Here is an 11,882-nt window from a genome sequence, read left to right on the forward strand (position 1 = left end):
ATTCTCAACATGTCTTTTATTTAGTTTTATCTTCTTGTATAGTAAATTTCGGTAGATTATTTCCACTTATTTTCACGTGTACGCCAGCTGACTGTGGTTCCAGTGTAGACTGATAAAAAATGTAGTTATACAAATGCATTCGACCTGAACACTCGTTAGATTGAATACGTATAAAATATAATTTCCAAACACATTGAAAATAAAGGCCATGGTCGGCAGATACACATCGGAAATCGTGTAACAATTTAAAGCCATAAATATCGGGATTTTCGGTCGGTTTCTGAGTCATTGTAAAATAAACCTTCAAAAATAAAATATTGATTGTTGGAGTGGTCCACTGAATTACCGATGATATAGAAATCATCAGAGTGGTAGAAATGTGGAACCGTTAGCTCACATGCGACGATACTATATACCCCAAAAGTTGTTTTGGAGGAAGCGCTATCTTGAGTCCTGTTATCAGTGACCGGGGACTAGAAATATGCCAAAAGATCGAAATTCATTCAGTGGTGAATTTCAACTTTGCAGTAAATCACACTGACACGACAGGAACAGCATACAGCTAATCGCCATTAAGGAGATACTGTGTGTTCGCTTCATTGGTTCACTTTATTAGTAACGTTTTCAACATGAATTCATATTAAGTGTTCCTGATGTTCTAGATAACATAAATAACGAATACACCAACATATGTTGAATGTCATCTGCGTGGGAGGTATATTTCACATGGGAACACTGATTGCGAGAAAATGCTTATTGCATCGAAAATATATTCAACGAGTTATAAATAGCCTATGCGCGTACACTTACACTTAAGTCTTGAGATTCAGTTCAGACTGGCATTAACGGAGACTGTGTCTATTTTGATTTGTGCTGATTACGACAACGTTATCGAGATTGACGGAGACTGAAACGTATTAACCGGTTTCTAGCTGCGATGGATATGAATCAACTGGATCACATTCTGTTGACTAATCCATACAGACAGAAAATACGTTCTTCGGCTTTTTTCGAAAGAGTGTTAGAGTAACACAGATGATAGTAGTGTCAATGGGAAAGAGATAATTTTAATTCCCCACCATATAATACATAATGTGCTGTGGTATTGTCGTAGCTCGTGGTTGAGTAACAGTGATAGGGTTAACAGTAACAATACCCGTTTCGGAACGATCTTTAACATTGTATCTGGTCATGGGAGTATATGTGCATAGATGTAGACCGATAATCAAAGTTCGCTTTGACTGTGTCAAGTTGTGGTTGTGGAATTCGTCATGTTTAATAGTGGCAAATATATAGTTGCATTGTTGAAAATAAATAAACAACAAGTTGAACAATCAGTCGCATATATTTTTCAGCATGCTGGTGACACACGTAAATAATTCTTTTATATTCAAGATTGCGTTCATCGTGACCATAAACAAATAAACAAGCACCATGCTAGAGACAAAACGATAGTATTGTAATGTGATGTAGCTCAATAGGGGAATTTCGGGGACTCGCTTCTGGAGTATAGGGATACCATAAGACCTTATAACGGAACACTGAAGTCATTCATACACCCATGTAGTCAGACACAGTCAGTTTCTGTAGTTGAGTTTCGATGTTCTTTAATTTTAAGACACGTGAGACACCCCTTGCTAGGCTATCGTAACAATCCGTCAAGACCTGCACCTGGTATGACGTCCCAACGTCCTCCCTATTCCCTTTCCCCCCTCCCCATTTAAGCGTTGGCGAGAAGTCAGTTCACACCTGCTGGCACATAAATTCACACTACGTGGACAAATTGTAATGCAGGACAAAGACATTTGAGTCGGCGTGGGTTCCCACACCTGCTTCCGTTTTCGCGGTGTGGTGTTAAAATGCCAGCATGATGCAAACATGACATCTGGCATTTTAACACAACACTGCGTGGACAAATTGTAATGCAGGAACAAAAAAAATTGAGTCGGCGTGTGTTCCCACGCCTTCTTCCATTTTCGCAGTGTGGTGTTAAAATGCCAGCATGATTCAAACATGACAGTAACATCTGACATCTCAAAGCATTAAATTATTCATGGCTAATATATGGGTTATAATTTGAAGACAGTTAGCGCCGGGATAGTGAAATCATTATACATCATTATACATAATACAAATGGCCTAAGCAACATAAACAAACTTCTATTATTTTCAGGGCGGTGTTACGCCACGGAGCGTTTCCGATCGAAGCGCCGGTGAAAACAGCTAAAGTCGAGAAAACAACACAGGCTCAACTACACTGTCAATCTAAGTGTTTTAAAATGTGATTAATTTTTGTGCCCACTTTAAAATAAAGTGTTTTCTAAATAAACAATTAATTGTTTTTCTTAAAATTGGAAAATATAACATTGTTTTGTGGCAAAATATTTAAAATGCTTATAAGCTTGTTCCCACTTTAAAAACACTTAAAATGTTTATAATCTGCAAAATTACCTAAAACATGTATGATGAAAACACTGACAGTCATTTTTTTATTGCAACATTTTATTGAGAAATGTTTCAACAAGGATCACGCGTAAATAAGTACTTATATCACACTACTTCTAAAATGTTTTTACTGGACGCGCATGTTATATGTGTTTATGATTACGACACGTAGAAATTGACATGTTTTTATGAAGTGTTTACCATCACAATTCTTTAACGAACTATTTTAAATGATAGATAAATGGTAATGTATTATTAGAGACTTACAGGAGCTCTTTTAAATTATAGGTAAATTTGCACAGGTATGTGGTAATCATCATATTAGATGTAATTCAACATTGAGGCTCTGCCAGCATAATAATAGCTATGATGAGAATGAATCTAATGATTAGATTATAGGGAATTAACAGCATACTATATCGAGCAATGATAACAAAATCATGCATGTTTAGTTCATTTGGTTATAAAACAGGTACAGTTACATGGTATGCACACTCGCAAAATATATGAATATATAGGGCAGTTTATTATTGAAAATACTGAAATCAATAAATTTATCGCTACATGCATAGAATGTCTGCTGAAAATAGTAACGTGTATGAGCATTTTTTTCTAATAAATATGCTGCATACAGTCGATAATAAGCAATTTATCTATTATAATTGCTTACCTTAGACGACATACAAAAGTATTCTGTATACTAACACTTATATAGTCGAGTTGTTTAGCTGAAGCATTGCAAGTTTGTTTAGAAGGTGCTTCAAAAGTTTGGAAGGAAAATGCATAGTCGGGTGTTTTACCTTGAAACTTTGCATATGTATTTGTGTAAGAAAGTGCTTCAAGATAAAACAATTTTGAATGAAAGTGTTTTAGTTACTCTCATGAACACAAATTATTCTTATACATTAACACTTTGCGACACATTTATATTCTGGTGTTTCGGGTTGAAAGATTGTTGGTAATTTTCCTTTCTGAAGTGTTTCAAATTGAACATTTTTCGAGAAAAATCACATGTTTAAATCACATTTCAGAATGCTCAGATGTGATTGGAACTACAACTACCGTTCACCAAATGCGGATTAATAAAATCCGTTAGACCACGAGTACTTAATCTACCACGTGTCTCGATTTCTAGTTGTACTTAATCTGGTAAGGCCATAGAAGTTGGTGCTTCATATAAAATTATTTTCTGCGTTGAATTACGTCACTTTCAGTGATTGTCTAGTTGGCATATATACTATAATGCTCATTCACGTGTCGTTAAACTTTTCACTCAATTATTTTAATACTGTTTGCATAAAGTAGGATACATTAGCCCATAAATGTTCTATAAATAAACAGTTTAATGACACATTTATGTCACCGTAAAACACTCAGTGTTTTATTTTGAAAAAGTGTATTTTTTTTGTGTTTACAATGTGCTTAATTTTCATCAAAAAGTGTTTTAATAACTCCCTAAAACACTTTTCTAAAAATAATAAAACACTACTGTTTTCATAGAAAATACAATTGTTTTATTATATATTATTTTTATTATATATTACACATGTTTTTAATTTCAACAGTATGTTTTCAATTAAAATGGTGCATTTTAATGAAAAACATGAAAGTGCTTCCAAGATTTACAGTGTATATGTAATATATATATATCGGGCATAGCGATAAAGTTGGGAAATACATCATAGGTAAAAGGGAGTCGGGTATTGCTGTGATAATGTGGAAAAATGATGTTGATAAAATTAAATCATCTCCACTGCTGTATACTTATGGTTGAAAGCTGGTCTTAGAATCAAATCCAATGCAGCAATTATACAACTTCTAGAGAAGATGACATTAAAATATGTTGGAGCCCTTCTTTTATAGTAGACAAAAGAGATGTGTTTTTTGAAACATTTAAATTATTCATCAATATTTCTAGCTTGTATATACTTGACAATATATTTTTATTTTTGGTGAAAGTTATTAGTTTGTAGGTAGAATTATTATACCCAGTAAAAGCCCAAGGGTTTTAATAAGATACTATATTGTTTGACGCTTGGTTTGCATGGACAGCAATATATTTAATATAGAGATCACATAGACAATTGACAATTGTCTTTCAAAATTAATTTAGAAAGCCATAACAGCAAATAAACGTCAAGTCCATTTTTTATCAATAAAACTTTCCATCCATATTTATTGAACTGAAAAGCTTTCAAAATAAGTGAAATCGACACAATGGATGAATACACAACACCCCAAAATAATGCACGGCGAGGATTTTAAAATTGTGGCGCCAAGTTGATACATTGAGTTTTCTTAATTTAGGTCTACATGATACTATCTTTCGAAGAGCCTCGACTGGATCCATGTTCAGATCACCTGTAGTAACATGATGAACAGAACAGAGAGCATAATTAAATAAAGAAGTAGAGCACTCACCAGTCCCAAAATATGTGATCAGTCAATTGGAATGCTGGCATACTCTAATTTACAATAGAACGTAAAGCTCGAAAGAGTCTAAGCTTATATATTAATTGTAGTCCACTCATCACCATTGGGGTCAACCAACAAGAACCATGGCTACACGAAATACCTCATGTAGATATTATATTTAACTAAGCTGCTTTTTCGGCTGATTAGACAACAAATGTTTTCTAGACGATTGATATCATGTTTGATTGTACTATTGCAATATAATACCATCAGACTATTATATAGCACGCCAAGGAATGACAACATATAACAGCAATCTATGGTGATACGTATACGCTGTAAATGTATTCCAAAAATTACCCACTCACGTACTAAATACATTTATAATTTGAAAAACTCAACTTGTTGGCTGTGTACGAACCCGAACGTACCATGCACTCCAAATCAGGCAATTATTTATATTGATGGGTTCGTCTCACGTATTTTAAAATCGGACAAAGCATGTTGTATTCAATAAACCTCAAATCCTTCGTGTATTCCTGTTCCTATTGCAGAAATGGGTAAAACTGACAATATAAAAGATGCGATACAGTATGGAATATCTCTATTTAACAGTTCCGTAAAAGGTTTCAACTGCATCTCAGTTCCTCATTCGATTTCGTACCAAGGGATCACACGTGTTAGCAACAGTTCAAAATCAAATACAATTCCGAAAAAAAACATGTAATAAAGTTGGACTTTTACCAACACATTTGGCGCCGCGCCGTGCACCACACATTTAGTATTATAGGATGTAACTAAAATTGAGCGACTTTTCATATGAAATCACAATTCTCCATTCATATAAATTATAAATTATTTCCGTCTGAAACTTCATTGGTGTATGTTTAACCACTATACAATTGTATTTTTCAATAACGTCTAGAAGTGACTATTGGCATAACGATACGACTACGTACATTTATGCCGGGTACGCACCCCTACGCACAGTCGATCCAGCCGTCCACAGCGGCGATCTGGCATAGCTAGATAAGCTTACTGCAATGTCGTGGCGGACATAAGAGATGGCGTACCTGTCACGGTGTGCCGTACCCTCGGGTGATCACCACAATGCTACCCCACACCACACGTCAGTCACAGTCCACTCGCAATGAAAAAAAAACTCAATAATATTTGATGGATTAAAAATTGTTTACTACTTAGTTTGCTATATGAGATCGTGTATATAATTTCCAAAAAGACATTTTAAATTATTCAGATTCATGGGCCAGTGACTATGAAACTGTTCCGTTCACTGTGAATTTTTCTCGAAATGTTCAACCTTTTAGAAGCCAGCAAATCCACTTGTATTGACAACGCTGCAGAATAATAACAATAATGAATTCCCCGCCAACCCATATTGGACTTTCGCCAATTATGGGTTCGTGGGTCGTTCATTATTGTTTAATTATATTATAGCATTATCAATACCAGTGGGTTACATGACGTCATTGCAGCAGCTTTTTTAAGATAATTTATCACGTACGAATACAATGTTGTTTTCAAAAAGAAGAAGCTATTTTGTTAGATACCAAGTAGGTAATACGAAAATCGGCATCAAATAAAATGATCCATTGTCAATAACAACTTATATCAATATCAAAATCTGACAATTTTCTTTGGATATCGTCGCCTGCTCAATAAGCTAAAACGCGCTTTGTTGCAACGTTTCATCTCATAAGCGCGCTTTCTAGATTCCGCGACTGACGCCGCTGTCCAGTAGTGCCCCTGCAGCCCCTCCGACTGGGTCGCCCGATCGTGTCGATGAACTAGGGTTAGCCCGGGATGATTTATCCTAGCAAACGAGACAAACGAAGTGGGAGTATGTATATAGAGTGCGAGTACAGAGAGATGAATTTCTGTTTTTATACTGTGCTACTACATTTTATGCGAAACGTGGTCGACGAAAGACCGACATGACTTGTTTATCCTCAGCCACTCCCCGGTATATATATATCACAGTCGAGGGTCACTCGAACAAATTGAAATATCCCTGTTGTATGTGTGTGTTTTTTAAGTTATAGTGTCACATTGAAATCACTACTGTTTCTCTTGATGGCTAACACCCACTATCCTTACAGCCTTGGCTTCAAAGTATTTGTACCCCAGTGCACTATGTTACACTCATCAAATACTGGCGACATTATTAATTATTAGTTGTAATAGTTACAGTAGAAGAGCATGGGTTTTCTGCTGGTGCAAAATTGGCGGCCGTCGTAAAAAATATTTGGTAGATTTAATGCTGGCGTTATCTTTATTTATTATAAGCCCTAAAGCAAAAATGGGGCCAAATTTAGCAGGGAAAAAAATTAGGCCGTCTTGATCTGAGCACTCGCGTTAATTAGCCTTGCCATGCTCGAATTGACCGGGTACAGCGAAGACCAACAGAAATGACCTCACACGGGACTTCAAAAAAAACAAGGGGCGGCCTCATAGGCTGAATGGAGGTCAAACCGAGAACACGGGGTCAAGCCCAGGTCACGAGGTAAAATAGAAGTCACGGTGTCAACCGGACAACAATATAACCCAGAGAACAATAGAGCCGCCCAGGGAACAATGGAGCTGCCTATGAACAATGAAGCCGCCCCGGTGGGACCCGCCAGAGGCCGTATGACGTCACGTGTTAGCCGCATAGGCCAGATGACGTCACATGACACCCAATAGGTCAATTAGAAGTCGCGGGGTCATATAGGGAACAATAAGGCCGCCCAGAGAACAACAGAAGCCGCCTTAAAGCCAAATTGAGCAAGGGAAAAAAATCTTGTTTCACACTAGTATTCCACTACTTGACATTCTAGTTCCATATTTTGCACAACTTTTCCACTTTTTCACACCCAAGTTTCACACTTTGCACCACTATTCGAATAGTTTATGTACTAATTTCATATTTTGCACAACTGTTCCACTAGTTAACACTCTAGTTTCCCACTTTGCAACACCTTTCCACTACTTCGCACGCTAGTTTCCACTTTGCACCTTTATTCCACTAATTTACACTCTAGTTTTAATATTTGCACCGCTGTTACACTACTTTATTTTCTAGTTTCACATTTTGCGCCACAATTCGAATAGTTCACGCATTAATTTCACATTTTGCGCAACTATTTCACGAGTTAACAATCTAATTTCCCACTTTGCAACACCTTTCCACTAATTTGCTCACTAGTTTTACTTTTCGCACTCTCGTTTCACATTTTGAACCACTTTTGAACGACTTTACACTTTAGATTCAGGCTTTGTACCACTACTCTGCTACTTTGCACTCTAGTTTCACACTTTGCTTCACTTTGCCTTTACTTTCCTCTCCAGTGTCACATTTTGTAGCAAGTTTCCACTATTTTTCACTCTAGTTTCAACCTCTGCATGACTATTCCGCTTACTGGCACTCGGGTTTCACACATTGTACCACTATTCCACTACTTTTCACTCTAGTTTCACATTTTGCACCACTATTACATAACGTTACACTCTGGTTTCACACTTTGCTATTCGCTATTCTACTACTTTACGCTCCATTGCCACACTTTGCACTACTATTCCATTTTGCAAGACTTTTCCACTACTTTTCACTCACGTCTCCACTTTGCACCACTTATCCACACCTTTGTTTTACAGTTTTACACTTTGCACTACTTTTTCACTACTTTGACTTTACATCTTACTTTAACGAGTCCACATCTTACTTTAACGAGTCCACATCTTATTTACCGACTTTACATCTTACTTTACCAACATTTCACGTTATTTTACCGACTTTACATCGTACTTTACCGACTTTACATCGTACTTTACCGACTTTACATCTTACTTGACCGACTTTACATCTTACTTTATCGACTTTATATCTTACTTTACCGACTTTGTATCTTATTTTACCGAATTGACATCTTACTTTACCGAATTTACATAGTACTTTACCGACTTTGCATCTTATTTTACCGACTTTACATCTTACTTTACCGACTTTATATCTTACTTTACCGACTTTACATCTTACTTTACCGACTTTACATCTTACTTTACCGATTTTATATCTCACTTTACCGAGTCCACATCTTATATACAGACTTTACATATTACTTTACCGAATTTACATCGTACTTTACCGACTTTACATCGCACTTTACCGATTTTGCATCCTACTTTACCGGCTTTACATTTTGCTTTACCGACTTTACATCTTACTTTGCCGACTTTACATCTTGCATTACTGACTTTACATCTTACTTTACCTACTTTACATCTTACTTTACCGACTTTACATCTTGCATTACTGACTTTACATCTTACTTTACCTACTTTACATCTTACTTTACCGACTTTACATTTTACTTTACCGACTTTACATTTTACTTTACCGCCGTTACATCTTACTTTACCGACTTTACATCTTGCATTACCGACTTTACATCTTACTTTACCGACTTTACACCTTACTTTACCGAATTAACATCGTAATTTACCGACTTTACATCGTACTTTACCGACTTTACACCTTACTTTACCGAATTTACATCGTAATTTACCGAATTTACATCGTACTTTTCCGGCTTTACATCGTACTTTACCGACTTTACATCGTACTTTACCGAATTTGCATCTTATTTTACCGACTTTACAAGTAGTTTAACATGGACTATAGGGACGACCATGAGGGCGCTGTTCATAATCGGATGCGATGACATCATACGAACAGCGCCCTCATGGTCGTCCCTATAGTCCATCTTTAGCATAAATAATGACGTCACAATGGGAATTCGTGCATAAATTAGCATAAATGAGGACCAATGCCGTAAAGGGATCATTTGAATGAGGATGACGTCACAATGGGATATTGTGAATACATTTGCATACATAAAATAGATGTGAATACGAGGTCGTGTCGAGGTCATCGTGACATTTGCATAAATTACTATCAATTTTTTTAATTAATTTTTTTTTGTGAATACGAGGTCGTGTCGAGGTCATCGTGAATACATTTGCATAAATTACCATCAATTTTTTTTAATTATTTTTAATTATTTTTTTAATTGGACAGGCGTGGACGAAAGATTTTCAGAATATATCGTAGAGGGCGCTCACACATACACATACACACACACACACACACACACGTTAATAAATACACGTCATTTTGAAAACTAATGGAGTTTATTGCACAAAAGAAGTAAACAAGAATGAAATATTGACATGGAGTATATATTTATGACATGGTTGAGTATTTTTTTAACGTCACAAAAAAACATACGATGTGAGTAAGGAAAATAGTTGCGTAGTGTATAAATGTTTAGCGTGATTAAATATTTCTTTGTTAACACCTCGAAAAATACGTAGATACATGTAAATGTGCGGCGTGGTTAAATTTATTTTTAATGCCACAAAAAATACGAGTACATAAACGATTCGATTAAAACACAGAAACGAGAAAAGCCAATAATAGTAAACATTGATCAATAAAAAATAATTCATTCTATATATACATATGTTGTTTATTTTTACATTTCTTACTTCCTTTCAATGAGTCAAGCAGTCTGTACACTTTTTTTTTTATTCCATCACTATAATCAGAATCGCTCATCTGTCGTACAAAAAAGAGAGAGAGAGAGAGGATAATATTAAAAACCGATAGTTATATAAAGAAAGTATAAGTTATGTGTTGAAAATTTAATAGTATGAATTATCCCGTAAAACTGCGGTCATCAATCCGCTAAAATGCAAAGTATGCAAAATCGGTTGATCGACGTACAGTTTGTTTTTCAAAAAATGGCGGACTACGCTACTATGAGTTAAAATGTATAATTACCTGATCGTTTCACAGAATAACTTTTGACATACATAATCATCACACGGAATGAGTTTACGGTGTAACGTAGCGATTTTCGTTTTTCCCCCCGACGAAGAAAATATGTCCTCGCTTCTTGCCAAAGATTCAAAGGCGGTAGACCAAGTTTGACCTTCCGTGAAAAGTTCATCTCATGGACACTACGAGTCATACAGGACGTATTGGCAACACATGGCTTGAAAGTATTTGATGATTGTAGATCCACGTACGAGAAATCTTATAAATTCCATGACATGACTACCGTACGAGTCATAATAGTCTTCGTGGTAAGGGTATTTCAGACAGAAAGTGGCCCAACGCGTTCCACTCGCGAATATCAACGGTGTTTGATATAAGCGATGTGTATCATTCCGAAGCACACTTGTGAATGCCAGTCTGAACTCAATCACAAGATTAAATGTAAGGCGTGTCTAGTCCTAAGTGTTCCCAACGTGAAATAGACCTCCCACGTAGATGATAAACAACAGATGTTGGTATATTTATGTTATCTAAAACATGAACACTCACAAACAGCCTGAGGGATATCGAGTTTCAAGTTGAAAGCGTGAATTTCGACCTGCGTGTATGGGATACTGATAACATGACTCGACATTCTGTTGACCCCGGCACTATCAGTCAATTCACTGACTTAAACCACAGTCACTCTACTAGGACGGTTAGGAAGCGCCGCGTCATTCTATTGTACCCACCCTTGTCTCCATAAACATTGAAACAAGAGAGGTGTTAACGAGTTAAGAAGTCATTAGCATTAAACAGGCGACGGAAAACACGCGATAAATCATGAGACAGTGCGAGAGTTGCGTCATTTTCCCCCACAAAGCATTGCAATACATGGCATTTTGACCTTTCAACGAAGAGCAGTCTCAAATGCGGAAATGAACATGCTTTGTATATACACGTTTTTCGCGAGAAAATCTTGCTGTCTTGTATGGCATTCTGAAATTATAAATAGTTAATAGAATACTATATTAGTGAATTTCCCCCAAAAGTCGCCCCTGTCTCGACTGAATCAAAACATGTTGAACGGGATTTGTATCAGTCGTCAAATAAAGCGAATGGAGGGATATGAAAGCACGACAATCAAAAATCTCTTTTGTCCAATTACCTCCTATGAAAACTATGCAATAAAGCAACACGGCGA

General features: G+C 36.3%; 1 long non-coding RNA gene across 1 annotated transcript; it reads right to left on the reverse strand.

Moving 5' to 3' along the window:
- Positions 1 to 10,367: 10,367 nt before the first annotated feature.
- LOC146738296 (uncharacterized) lies at positions 10,368 to 11,337 on the reverse strand. Its single transcript, XR_014930526.1, has 2 exons — positions 10,703 to 11,337; positions 10,368 to 10,477 (listed from the first exon to the last, which is right to left on the reverse strand). It is a non-coding gene; the product is annotated as an uncharacterized LOC146738296 (long non-coding RNA).
- Between the last annotated feature and the right edge of the window lie 545 nt (positions 11,338 to 11,882).

This window comes from Saccoglossus kowalevskii, chromosome 9 (assembly GCF_978046115.1).
Source record: "Saccoglossus kowalevskii chromosome 9, keSacKowa6.1, whole genome shotgun sequence".
In the NCBI taxonomy this organism is placed as follows: Eukaryota; Metazoa; Hemichordata; class Enteropneusta; family Harrimaniidae; genus Saccoglossus; species Saccoglossus kowalevskii.